The following is a 12,007-nucleotide window of genomic DNA, read 5'->3' as shown; positions in this document are numbered from 1 at the left end:
AATAAAATACAATAAAAATGGAAAAAAAAAAACTGAAAAAATAAACGTTGAACCCGAAATAATCAAACTTACTGAAGCAGAGAGTAGAAAGGTTGCCAGGGATGGGTAGAGACGGAAATGAAAAGGTGATGGATGGTCAAAATGCACCTAGTTTGGGGCCGGGAGTTTGGCCTAGTGGTAGAGTGCTTGCCTAGCATGCACGAAGACCCGGGTTCGATTTCTCGGTACCACATTCATAGAAAAAAGCTGGAAGTGGTGCTGAGGCTCAAGTGGTAGAGCTCTAGCCTTGAGAAAGTCCAAGAACAGTGCTCAGGCCCTGAGCTCAGGCCCAGGACTGGCAAAAAAAAAAAATGTACCTAGTTCAATGGTATGGTAATATGTTCTGGAGATCTATGTATCTATAGATATTTGAATCATTTTATGTACTTTAAATGGGTTTAGGAGCTACATTTTATGTTAATTTCTTATCTGGGTCTGGGCACTCTCCTTGACCTCTTCAGCTCAAGGCTATTGCCCTACCCCTGAAGCAACAGTCCCACTTCCCATTTTCTAGTGGTTAATTGGTGATAAGAGTCATTCTTTAGTGCAGGGGCAGGCTTTGAACTGCAATCCTCAGATCTCAGCCGCCTGAGTAGTTAGGATTACAAGTGTGAGCCACGCCACCCAGCTTAAATGTTTTTATGGTATTTACAAAATAACGAGGCTGAGAGAACATTTGTTCACAAATGTGATATCCCAAAGTGATAAGACAGGTTTATAGACCTAATAGAGGTTTCATGGGTAGATATACATACCCAAACCCACTGAATTTTGCAAATATCAAATATGGGCAGTTTTTATAATCAATCCTCAAAAATAAATAACAAAAACACAACACCATTCCTAGAAGCAACAAGAAGTATAAGATATTTACTTGTAAATACATTACAATTTGAAGTTTTAGGTGATGGAAGCTATAAGACATTGATAAAAGAAGCAAAAAATAGATGAATATATATATATATATATTTACAGATATACATATTCCTGGAAACTAAGAATAGTATAATTTACATATCAATATTAGCTGACACATAATTCAACAGGATCATTGACAAAATGCCAGTAAGATTTTTGTGACTAATTTTCACAAAATGAGTATAAATGTGAGATATAAAGAAAACAGTAATATGAAAATAACTTCAAAGGAGGGATAAAATGGAGCCTTTGAAAGAATTTACTTCACATCAAAATTTACTAAAGAGTACTTAAGAACAGTGTGTATAAGTAACATATTTGTTATAACTACTGGACTTCTCATCATATATTCAGAAAAGTGGATACACAAAAGTTGAAATATCATTTTATACATTTAAAATTAATTTAGGTAGATTTTAGCAGGCTAAGTTCTTCCTCTAGAAAAATAAGAAATGTTATATAAGAGAAAGTAACTTAAAAAATGTTTATTGCTTCCATGTAAACTAAGATTCTATGTAAACTAAGATACCTCACAAGGTTTTTTTGTTGGTGTTTTGGGTTTGTTTTTTTTTCTTGCCAGTCATGGGCCTTGAACTCAGGGCCTGAGCACTGTCCTTGGGCTTTCCTCAAGGCTAGCACTCTACTACTTGAATCATAGTACCACTTCCAGCTTTTTTCTATGTATGTAGTACTGAGAAATTGAACCGGGGTCTTCATGCAGTCTAGGCAAGTATTCTACCACTGGCCAAACTGCCAACCCTATACCTCACCTCACAGTTTTAAGTAATTGATATTTCTAGTATTTACTAGTATTTAGATGTTATACTACTGCCATTGGAAAATTTTTCTTTTAATATCTTCGTTTCATTGCCATTACTGCAATGTTTGATTAAGTATCTCCTGTTAAATGATTTCACTGTTAAACTATTTCACTGTCTTGTTTCAATAGCATATTGATTTCAGTTTACCATAAGATTTATAACCAAGGCCTACTATAAAATGATGACATTTGAACTTACAGTAACTGCTGGCTGAATTCTACAATGCTACCTTTGATTTGATAATTCATTTTAAAGGTGGCATCAATATAACCCCTTAGGGAAGTTCTGTAAGTCCTTCATTTTTGCCATCCTTTCATGTCTTGTACACGATGTAAATGCAATATGTTAAAATGTAAAATAGCCTGCCATATTTTGAGCACTATCCATAGGCCCAGCTTGTGTGAGGATGGCTTTTATACACACACTCTCAATTGTTCTACTGCAACATCCTATATGGTTTTTTTCTTCTATTATTCAATGATAATATATTTAAATTGTTTTTATGCTATTTTTTATTGTTGGGATAATGTATAGAGGGGTTATAGTTACATTCGTCAGATAGTAGGTGCAATACTTATCACACATTGATACCCCCCTCTCACGTTCTTGTCCAGATTTCCTTCCCCCACCTCCTCCCAATGAATATATTTAAATTCCTAACAAAATAAATTCTGAGAAGCTTTTCCATTTTGCCTTAACAATGTACATAAGAACACAAAATTTCTCTTAAAAATCTCAAATATGTTCTTTTGATTGATTAATTTTAAATTTTCTAGTATTGATGTTTGTATTATTTTTGCAGTATTCTTTGGATAATTCATTGGAGGTTTTCCTCAGCTATAGAAAACTATAGCAAAAGCTACATACAGACCATAGAAATCTAAAGAAAACTACAGGGAAAACTACAGACCATAGAAGTCTATATATCATGACAGGCAGAGTTCAACCATTGTCATCAACAACAAAAACACATGTTCCTGGAAAAGATAAGCTATTCTAAGTCTCATCTGGAAAACAAGAGAAACTAAAGTGCACAAAGATACAAGAAATTGAGTTGCAGAGACATAGGATAATTCCGAATTACCTGTTACTGCCAAAAGCATACTTAAAGAATTAAACTCAGTATTTTAATATCATTCTCAGAGACATTGATCTTTCCTCTGAAATGAAGTCATTTAATGACTGAGATGCAAATTTCCTTCAATGAAGATGTGTACTTATCTCTATTACTATTTAGAATTGCACCAGCCAGACTTTGAAAATCTATAGCTCTGAACATTTTTTAAATTTAATTTAATTTTTTATTGTCAGGGTAATGTATAGAGGGGTTATAGTTACATTCACCAGATAATAGGGGCATTGCTTCTCACACAATGATACTCCTTTTCATGTTTTTGTCCCCATTTCCCTCTCCCCACCCCCTCCCAATCATCTTGTTTCCCCCCCTTCCCTTTCCTATTTCAAATAAACATATATACAATATACCAGGTAACAAAGTCAGATACAGTAACAATATGAGATTGACCAAAGGGCCACAAAAGAGAAGAGAAATAACATAATAAACTAAGAACAACAACCACACAAGATAAAGCTCTTGTTTCCATATCCTAGAGATCCTTTCATTTAGTCTAATCCTATATGACCTTATATACCTAGGTTTTGAGCATTTTAAGACTACCAAATACTAGCTCATAGTGGGTTTTCTGTTTCTTCCAAAGTATGGGCTTTGGGATCAAAGTGGTAAATCATAAAAGATCATCATAGTTTTGTTGTAAGACAAGTATATAGATGTAGAATAACAATGTGTGTGTGTGTGTGTGTGTGTGTGTGTGTGTGTGTGTAAAACAGTACCATAGTGATTTCATTTGTTTCAAAGATGAATTATAAGCCTTAGACAAAGTGAATTTTTACTTTCAAAAACAAAACTTGATCCTTTCACTTTACTATCCCAGAAAAATATCGTCAGTATGCTTAATTATGCTTCAAAAGAGTAATTAAGTTGATTGATAGTGGCTTGCATCTATAATCCTAACTATTCAGGAAATTAGAGGATTGAGGTTCAAAGCTAGTACAGGTAGAAAAGTCCACAAGGCTCTATTTCCAATTTGCTAGCAAACAGCCTGACTATAGAGACATGGCTCAAGTGTTAAGCCCACTAGCCATGAGGAAGCAACTTGAACCAGTCTGTAAGGCAACGAATTTGAAAAAAAAACATGAAACTAAAACAAAGAAAAACATATCAGAGTTGTTGACAAAAACTTTTCCCGATGATGTCTGTGAAGACCTAGAATATTCATTGAATTTTCTATTAAGCTAATACTCCACAAACCTGTAAAATAAAAGTATGGTGTGTGGTGCTGAAAAAAATATGTATGAACATGACAGAAACAAATAATTCCAAAATAAATTTGGCATTTATGATTGTTCTCACTGTGATACAAAGGAAAAAACAATATTATAAATGTGTGTAGCAAAATAATCAGCTACAGAAAACATCTTTAACCTCTCTTTTTCTCTTTGTGTGTGTGTGTGTGTGTGTGTGTGTGTGCATGCAAGTGTGTGTGTGTGTCTGTGTGTGTTTGCCTGTGTTTGCATGTGTGCGTGTGGAATCTTTTACTGTTCAGTGATGAAGCATAATGTACCTTCTATCTGGTGAATATAATTTAACCCTTCTATTAATCAAAATAAAAATATATATAAAAAAAGAAATGCTGAAGAAAACCCACCTTGTCTTTTGGTTTTCACTCCTAAGGATATTCTGTCATGTTTCTTGTGCTATTTATTCACTTTTGCAATTCTAAATTTATTCTATCACCTAGCATTCAGAGATCTAACTTACAGTATGATTATTAAAAATGCAGAGAAACTGTAAAATTGCTCATCTTTGTCTGGCTTCAGAAGAACAACATTGGAGCTTGCTGACATAATTTGCTTCCTTTGGAGTGATTTAAAGTAACATTATCTTTGTGGACTCTTGTGCCACAGATGACTTCCAAACACTATATCTGCCACCCTGGTATTCAGAACAATAGATAATATCATTCTACATATTGAAAGTAATTTGGGGTCCAGATTTGGGAGGTATATATGTCTATCTGAGAGGCTTTAAAATCTAGAACTAAGGTAGTATAAAGTTGCTTATCAGGAGCATTCTGAGAGGTTATCAAATTATATGTTGATCATGAGAATTAGACGTATTAAGTAATTGACATTGTAATTGTGTTATTGGCAAGGTGAAGGTAATGTTTATTTGGTTTTCTGGTGGAATAAGCACTATCCTTTACAAGATTTTCCTCACTGGGGTTTTCTTCATTCTTGTCACTATTTTGAAAATACTCTTTAACCAGAGAAAATTGTTCAAATACAAAACTCAAATAATTAAGAAGCACCCATTGTGTTGGAAGTAGTCCATTTTTGCTTGCCATTCCTGTTTCCCCCTCCCCCACTTTGTTGCATTGTACTGAAGTCATCAATGACTTCCCTCGGAGGACTGAATTCTTCAGCTTTCAGCATCTGTTTGTTTTCTGAACATGGCTTTAACTTCCCTCACTATGGATTGTTTAGGGGCAGACCATATCTGGCAGTGGTGATTAAACAAACACAAGCAGGATGGATGAAGACTTCAGAGGAGATGCTCTGGTTAGCACAGCAGAAGCTGCAGGCCAGACCATCTCACTCTAACCTGTAGATGTGTGGCACATCCTTCTGGGAAGTACACATGTGTACGACTCCTACTGTGATGGATACAATTCAATCTAGTGCAGCCCGTGCTTGCTGGAAAGGGGTAGTACGAAAAGGAGAAAAACCATTTGTCCAGCCATTCTGGATTGCATAGTATAACTTTAAAGTAAAGCTGTTGCTCTTTATATCTAATTTCAATTGTTTGTTTCCTTTAGGAGTCAGCATGATTCAGTTTCTCCTACATCAGTGCCTTTTTTTTTCAGTCAAATATCCTCAGAAATGAACAAATGTTAATGGGTGGTTTCTGTGAGTTCCACCATTGTCAGAACTTCTGAACACACAATGAGTTCATCAACACTAGCCTGCAAAATAGAATTTGGTAATGCAATGTTCTTTGCTTTGTTTTTTTTCATCCAAGTCCATTGTGATTCTTGAATATATAGATTACATAAAACTTAAATATTTCTAGTAAGACTTCTTTTGGTGGTTGTTTCTAATGTACAATGCAAAGTTATTTCTTTTTCTTTTGTTCCTCCACCCTCATGGTTTTATTCCCTATTGTCACTGTATTTTGGTACGTTGGGTTATACATGTATATGTGTGTGTATATATATATGTATTTGAGTTAGGGAAGAGAAATAACAAAATAGTGAGAGAAAGGAGAAAGGGTGAACCAGTGTGACAGCGATGCACACAAGAGAATATATTGGAAATGAACTCTACAACTTGATGGGGGTTGGGAAAGTAGGAGAAAAATATGGGAGGGGATAACAATGTCCAACAAAGAAATGTACTCACTACCTTAAAATTCCTAGCATTTGGATGATACTGATATCAGTATTATTGTTCTTTTTTTTTTCCTTTTGGCTGCTAGTTCCAACAATGGACATTGTTTTCTTGCTCTATTTCTTTTTTCCTTTCATAGTTGTTGCCCTATCATACCTCCATTCTCTACTTTCTGCTGCTTAATTAGAGATGGTAATAGATTTGTGTGCTCATGCTGGCTCCAAACTGCGATTCTCAGATTTCAACTTGTTTGACAGGTAAGAGGGTAGGTGTTAGCCACCTGAGCCCCCCATTATTATTATCTGATTTTGGGAGTCTAAAATCATTTCATTGGCTGTTAAAAATTATTGAGGTGGGTTGTGTTTATTTTTTTATTTTGATTTTTGCTTTCAATATAATGTATTCATTATGTAGAAAACTCATAGCCTCAAGAGTTTGAAAGAACTCAAGATAGCAAGATAGCACAAAGAATTCAAGATGGAAAATAGCACACTGTCATTGTTACAGTCAGATCACTAAGAGAGAAGCAATATAGATGTGACTGTGAATCCCAACTCTCCTGGAATGAAAACGATCAAGACATGTCATATTCTAAGCTTCCACCTCCTATTCAAAAATGAGTACTTCTTCACTGAACTACCAAATATTAATGTAATAATGTTCACATGATAGTACATGACTGGAGAGTATGAGAGAAATCATCTGTGATATCTTAGTCTTTGCTTGAGGAATAACAGACAGCAACCAAATTCATGCTTAATTTCATTGTTTATTTTATTTTTGTGCATATTGTGTAAAGCTTGAACTCAGAGCCTGAATGCTATCTCTGAGCATTTTTGCTCAAGGCTAGAACTCTATTACTTGATCCACAGCTATACCTCCAGCTTTCTAGTGGTTAACTGGAAACACAGTCTTGCAAACTCTAGCTGGGCTTGCTTTGAATCATGATTCTCAGCTCTCAGCCTTATGAGACACCAGTGCCTGTCACCTTTTTCTTTTTCTCCAGTCCTGGGGCTTGAATTCAGGACCTGGACACTGTCCCTGAGCTTCTTTTGCTCAAGGCTAACACTTTACCACTTGAGTCCCAGCACCACTTCTGGCTTTTTTTCTTTATGTGGTATTGAACAATGGAACCCAGGGCTTCATGCATTCAAGATAAGCACTCTACCACTAAGACACATTTCCACCCCTAGTGTCATTTTCTTTAGCTTAAACTACTATTAATGCTATTAAGGAGAAGTACAGAATGCCATAACCATGTTTAACAATCCAACCTACTTAGCCTTCCTCACATTATTATATTTTGCTTTTTTTGTATAGTAATATCAGAAGGATAAACCACTAATAAATGCTTAGCAGATGATCTAACATACAATAAGTGCCCAATAATTGATAGCTGCTAGAAGTATATTTATTTGCAAAGGGATTAAAAAGTATCAAAAAAAGATGAATTAGGTTGCAAGTGGAGTCTCTGAGGGACTATATGTTCCCACTGAAGGTTCAGTAGATCATACAAATGTGAAGTTAGATGATCAAGTATAAACCTCCATGAATCTATAGTAAAATAATTTAGTGTGCAGTGATCAAAAAATGATCCACAGGATGTGGGACATAATCTAAGTCCTAAAGAAGGTTAGGATTATTTGTATAGGTGGAAATTAAAGACAGGCACATATCATGTGGATGTCCTCTCATTACTCTCCATATTAAAAGTATGAATTCATCACTTGGTAATTCAGGGCTGGGTCAGGGGTTCAGTGACACCATTGAGGACTGGTATTTTTCTTGTATCTTTTATCTTTCTCAAGGTGTTTGAGATATTTCCTAAGGAGGAAATGTTATCATGAGATATATACAAAGGAGAGAGAAATAATGGTTTCCTTCCAGTAATGTTGGTTTGTCAGGGAAAGAAAACTTTACAAAATGCATCCTGAAAGCGTTGTCTTCCATGTCACTGGACAAGGTAGGTCACATGCTCAGTCCTAACCGACTAGAGAAGAATGAACATTAGATGAATTATGTAGATGGAGCATGGGTTCATCCATTGGCAGAGTATCTGCTTGAAATAAATGAAACTGAAACAAGAGCTTATCGATTAAAGAACAAGGGAAAAACAGTTTCTCTCCCCACCTTTTCAAATACATTCTTCCATTTTCTATCTGTATGTAGAACACTCTACCACTTTAAGCCACAGGTTCACTTCAAGTTTTTGAATGGTTAATTGGAGAGTGATTAATTGGAGAGTCTCATGGGGACTTTTCTGCATAGGCTGACTTCGAATCATGATCCTCAGATCTCAGCCTCCTGAGTAGTTAGGATTATTGACATGAGCCACCAACGTATTGCTTTGCAAATTCTTTTTACTTACAATTTTCCACTCAAGTACAATCAATTTGTACATCATAAAGTATCAGTTTACTTATCATTTTTTATAAGTTGTGTAAAATTATAGAAAATTCAATAGCTCTGTGTTGTCTTCATGCTTTGCTGCTTATACAACAAGTTCATTTGCTCTTACCATTTAGAACATATATTGGTAAAAAAAAATACAAAACAAGAAATGTCATTTTCCTGGACCTTTAATTTGAGTTGTTTTCTATAGTATAGAATATGCTTCCTAAATAGCCTGATCATTTATTTGAGTCCCATATAGGGAAATGGAAGAAGTAAATGCGGAGATGACATTCAGATTCAACATTGGTGGAGAAAAGCAGATAAAGCAAACATGGGAAGACCCAAACTTCTCATGGGGTAAAGTAACTAAGAGACACTAGGGAGAAAGATTTAAGAAATTAAACACAGAAAAAAAGAGGAGGGGAGTAGGAGTTTAGAAGTGGCTTTAGGCTTCGCTAAGTAGTTTTGTTTTGTGGTGCTCAACTACCCACCAGGGAAAAGAGAAAAAGAATTACTTCTAATACTTTTATGTTATAGTTTTCTTGTTTTCAAAAACTTGGAACGTAAAACAATGGCCAATTGTTTTTATCTTAGGTGGTGTAATGGTGCTAAGAGATATTCCTTTGTGTGTGAAATTCCCAGTAGGAGGAATGCTGAGAAAGGTGTGAACATTACTATTTGTCTCTGACACCAGGGACAAATTGGAGCAGTTTTGTTTCCTGCCTTTTTCTTTTGAAATATTCTTCTACCCACAAAACGTGTGTCACAGGAACTTAGGACTCTTATGTTGTCCTTTCCTTTTCACCAAACACTGACTAATATATTATTTGCATAGGAATTTGGACCTCTAGATTATAAGGTTTTGGTTGGCTGGGAAAAATAATAGGAAGGAAGAAGAGGACTAGTATACATTTTGTTGAAAGGGAGTACAAATTAAATAAAAGAACTGAAATACTACCATATTCTACCAAAGGCTTGGGAGAGATTAAAATTTGGATCCAAAATAACTCAAAACAATCCAAAAATATGGGTTTTAGAAATCCTGACCGAATAGAGGACACCACGCAGGTCCAAGGAAAGAATAGTTTAATGTCAGAGAAGTTGACATGTTGCTTCCACCCAGAATAAAAACAGCAACTACCATTAAGCTAAGGGGTAATTACAAGGAGTGGACCTGTAGGAATGAGATAGGGAATAAACCTATAGGAATGGGGAAGCGGGAGTCTGTATTATGTACAGGAAATTGATGATAAGTGGGCGAGTGGGGAGGTCTGGGGGAGTGGGATATTGATTGAGAGGGGGTTGACATCAGTGGTCAATCCAGGTCAGGGCAACCGGGAGGCAGCCAGAACCTGAGCAGCCAGAATGGAGGCTACCACAGGATGATTTCACGGCAGCCAACAATGAGTACCTTGGGTTGTGTAGCAACAGAAGTAGAGATGAGAAAAATGGGACAGGGAAGCCTGAAGTTCTCCCCACTACTTAATGAGGCCAACAACCTTTAGGAACAGAAGCTACTTTTGCTGCCTTTCCAGGATGTAAAAGACGAAAGTACTGCAGCCCCACTGTCCTGAGGGTGAGAAACAGAAAGGTATATATGATGTCATAAGGAAGGCTATACGGGTAGGAGTTGCTTGACAAGGTAAGTACCACGTTTAAGCAGAAGCACAGAAAAGTACTCAGAAAGAAGTCTAGAATACATGGAGGACAGAAGCTATTCCGGGCCTATTCTTGTCCAGGTACGTTCTGTTTCTCTAAATTGATCTCATACATAGAATTCATTGATTCTGGTTAAAAGCAAAACAAGAAACAAAAAAAGAACAGATTTGAGCCCAGCATCATTTATTTATTTATTTTTGTACTTTGTGGGGCTTAAATTTGGGGCCTGGGTGCAGTCCCTGAACTCTTTTGCACAAGGCTAATACACTTGAGCCACCGTACCAGTTCCTCACTGATTCTTTATAAAACTAATGATAACATCCATGGTACACTTTACAGGAACAGTAAACTTTGGTAAGTAGAAAAATTCTTCATTATTTTGAGCCACAAATAATAGAATTTGTTTTCTTGTTGTTGTTTTGGAAAAACTTTATCTGGCACCTTGCAAAACAGTCCTTCACATCTGTATGTTCAAAAGTTATTGCTGTGAATATGACCTAAATTCCAGCACATCATCCATGAATGCACATAGATGGATGGAATCAATTGTAAATCCGTGTGCTGAGCTGCAAGCATGTGAACTAAATATATGCTGTCATCCTACAAACCTGAAGAAACCAGGCCTTCAAGAAATACACTGCTATTTTAGTGGTCCTTGTAGTGAACAGATAATCCACTAGGCTTAAATATGTGCCTATAATACACTTGACAATAAAGAGAAGCAAAGGATGCTCTCATAAATACAAATTGCTGCTACTAAGGAAGGAAAGACACCTTGAAAAGTCTCTTTTCTCAGATCAGCCTCAGGACATATAAAACATAACAAACATAAGACTGTTAATAACTAATGTGTGTGATATAGTGAGAAAAAGTTCTATGCCAAGAAACTTACATTGAGTAATTTATTGAATTCCTAAAATATCCCAGTGAGGTTAACACAGTGAAGCTACTGACCTCATTGTATGTGAGGTAACTTAGAGTTAGTGCTCTGATCACAGAGTTTATGTGGTTAGAACTGTCAATATATTTTATTCCTGGACAGAAAGCATTAACCCCCACCTAAGATGTGATGTCTAGACAGATCCTAGATTTTAATTATTATTGATAACAACAATGAAATGTTTTCCACGATTTCCTTGGTATTTCTGTGCATGACACTAGTATTTTTTTCTTTTTTTTCCAATTCATTTTTTAATTATCAAGATAATGTCTCCATTTTTCTCTCTCCACCCCCTCCCAATCATCTTGTTTCCCTCCTTCCCTTTCCTATTTCAAATAAACAAATAAGCATATGTACAAAATACGAGGTAACAAAGTCAGATCCAGTAACAGTATGATATTAACTAAAGGGCCACAAAAGAGAAGAGAAATAAAATAGTACATTAAGAACAATAATCACTCAAGATAAAGCTCGTGTTTTCATATCCTAGAGATCCTTTCATTTTGTCTCATCCTATATGACCTAATGTATCTATGTTTGAAGCTATTGTAATCCTCAGACTCTAGCATTTATTTACTTAGAATTTAGTGGATGGCCTAAGAGGCTAATTAACCTCAGTTATTTAGTCTGAATTCGCCACAAAAGATTTCTTGGTCCTATTGATTGTCTGTCCATAAGTATAAATTATTCTTCTCTATAATTGGTTTAACCTAGGTTTATTATAATAAATTCAGAGATTTGGAATAATAATGAGTATGATGTTCTTTTT

The 12,007-nt window shown here is 35.6% G+C and overlaps 1 long non-coding RNA gene across 1 annotated transcript in view; it reads left to right on the top strand.

Annotated features, from left to right (window-relative positions):
* LOC150069370 (uncharacterized) overlaps positions 1 to 11,706 on the top strand; it is a 14,705-nt gene extending 2,999 nt beyond the window's left edge. The window contains exons 2-6 of the long non-coding RNA XR_016535435.1: positions 5,675 to 5,838; positions 6,385 to 6,502; positions 8,054 to 8,208; positions 8,899 to 8,996; positions 10,175 to 11,706. This is a non-coding gene — a long non-coding RNA (uncharacterized LOC150069370). The remainder of the gene's footprint in view (positions 1 to 5,674; positions 5,839 to 6,384; positions 6,503 to 8,053; positions 8,209 to 8,898; positions 8,997 to 10,174) is intronic.
* Positions 11,707 to 12,007: the final 301 nt, after the last annotated feature.

This window comes from Megascapheus bottae, chromosome 1 (genome assembly GCF_031878675.1).
Source record: "Megascapheus bottae isolate mThoBot1 chromosome 1, mThoBot2.hap1, whole genome shotgun sequence".
In the NCBI taxonomy this organism is placed as follows: Eukaryota; Metazoa; Chordata; class Mammalia; order Rodentia; family Geomyidae; genus Megascapheus; species Megascapheus bottae.
This window is presented reverse-complemented; position numbering and strand designations above follow the sequence as displayed.